At 35.8% G+C, this 2,500-nt stretch overlaps 1 protein-coding gene across 1 annotated transcript in view; it reads left to right on the forward strand.

Moving 5' to 3' along the window:
• Positions 1–2,500, forward strand: part of LOC113814753 (uncharacterized) — a 27,126-nt gene that overhangs the window by 537 nt on the left and 24,089 nt on the right. The window lies entirely within an intron of this gene.

Here is a 2,500-nt window from a genome sequence, read left to right on the forward strand (position 1 = left end):
TCAAGGTCACAGAGTAGAAACTGGGTCAAATTGAGCTCAGGTCAACTAGGTTATCATGAGGGGTGTTGGGGATTGGGCCTGAATTGTTGTGTGTATTTGAGGAATTATTGTGTTTATGTCTCTTGCATTTTGATTGGTATTTTACATTTATAGTTACTTGGGATGTGTTGAATAGGGAGATGCTTGTATTTATTTTGTTGTATTTTATTTTATTCCTTTTAGTGTAACCTCGAAAATAAACAGATGAGTTACCATCTTGTCATTTATTGGAAGAGCAATAGTTCAGAATCAGACCATGGAATCAGAGAAAAAATTGATAGCTTTAAAGAACAAAATAAGCAAGACAGGTATAAGATACATGGCCGGTTTGTTAAAATCGAGTGAGGCCCGGTCAAGTTAATGTTCATTATACAGACTTATATACATGAAAATGAATGCATATCTATCAGTTTAAACATGTATATCTACTGGATAGATAGACAGATAAATTTATGTCTATCAGATAGGTAGACAGATATGTATTTATTTCTGTATATATGCATGTCCATATATGTGATTGTTCATTGGGTCGGGCTTCACACAATTTTAACCAACTAGCCAATAACCTGCATGATAAAGATGAGGCCACAACTGTTAATTGAATTTGAACTGTATTATGTTGGCAAATGTAGAAAAGGTATGAATGAGAATTAATATCTTCAATATACAAGGCATCTCTTGTACTTTGAAGATATTTATTTACATTCATACCTTTTTTATTTCTATTAAGGTTCACAGATGTATGCTCGAGTGGCAAACGAAACCTCCACTGTGTATCTTGCAAGATCAAGCTTGTAGACCTCCCCTGCAATATATTATCAAATAATCAGTTAAGAATCATTTGCATATGTTTATTTATTGATTGATTGATTGATTTTGTGTGAGTGAGTGAGTGAGTGAGTGAGTGAGTGAGTGAGTGAGTGAGTGAGTGAGTGAGTGAGTGAGTGAGTGAGTGTGTGAGTGTGTGAGTGTGTGAGTGTGTGTGTGTGTGTGTGTGTGTGTGTGTGTGTGTGTGTGTGTGTGTGTGTGTGTGAGTGTGTGTGTGTGTGTGTGTGTGTGTGCGTGTGTGTGTGTGTGAGTGTGTATTTGTGTTTGTGTGTGTGTGTGTGTGTGTGTGTGTGTGTGTGTGTGTGTGTGTGTGTGTGTGTGTGTGTGTGTGTGTGTGTGTATGTGTGTGTGAGTGTGTGTGTGTGTGTGTGTGTGTGTGTGTGTGTGTGTGTGTGTGTGTGTGTGTCCATGTGTGTGACAAAGTACAGAGTGCACAAGGTTGGTTGAAGTTTACCTATTTTGGAAAATTCTCTTTATTATTATTTTACAATTATTATTGATTTGTGTTTTTTTGTTGCTGTTATTGTAGTTACACTTATAGTCATAGTCAATGGCATACTGCCAGGAAAATGTAATGTTTGCTGTTGTATTGTTTTGTGAAACTTCTGTGCACACAGATGACTACATAAGATTGATATGCACTAACCTTTAGTAGCCTATGCTTCAAACCATTGAGATTGAAACAATAGCTCAGCCACCACGACCTCATCAGATTTCTCCTTTCCTTGAGTTTTGGGAGTATTATTATTTTTTTGTACTAATGCTATCATTACTGAAGCTGTTATTATTATTTTAGACATTATGATCATTATGATATTGATATTACTAACAGCAATATAAGATAAAAGAAAATATATCTGAAAACCAAGGAGAAAGATTAGTAAGTAATGAGGTAGTTGGTACATGTAATTGGTTCATTGGTGACTAAAGGCCCTACCCTAGTAGCACTCTTTATGTGAATTTTTGCATTTCCATATGACCTATTTGTATGGAAATGGACTAACCCTGTAACACTACCAAGGCAGCATACATAGTGCCCATGTAAACACACATGGTGCCATGCTAGTGAGGTCCTAGGAATTACACAAGAATTCTCATACATATTACGTTATTTTAAAGAAGTATAATTATGTATATTGCATATATAAATATTCTAGAATAGTAAGTTATGTTTACATTAACTTATTCAATATGATTTATTACTATTTAAACATGTTAGTTGTTCAGATCCTCTGTAGTGCAAGATCAAGATGGAAATTAGTCAGTAGGAAATGGTTGCCACCATCTCCATCTGAGAAGTGTTCTTGCGGAAAGCCTCACATTTAGACGGAAGCCTAAAGCCTAAAGTTGGTTAAGTTTTTGTCAGACAGCAAGTAGGTTCTCAGAATAGTTTATGCTCTTTACTTATATATGACTATTTGTTGTGAAGACCTGCAGTCATTTTAAAGCTAGATTCATCCAATAACCCACTTATAGCAGAAGACATCTAATCACTTTGTAGCAAACTGAATCCAAATACAGGGTGACAAAGTACCCATACCATGTGTGGTTGATCCTGCACTAAAGTGTTTTTGATAAACATTGTTTACTTCTTTGGCTCTGACTGGTTACTGAGGAGGTGCAGCCCCACAAA

This window comes from Penaeus vannamei, chromosome 13 (genome assembly GCF_042767895.1).
Source record: "Penaeus vannamei isolate JL-2024 chromosome 13, ASM4276789v1, whole genome shotgun sequence".
In the NCBI taxonomy this organism is placed as follows: Eukaryota; Metazoa; Arthropoda; class Malacostraca; order Decapoda; family Penaeidae; genus Penaeus; species Penaeus vannamei.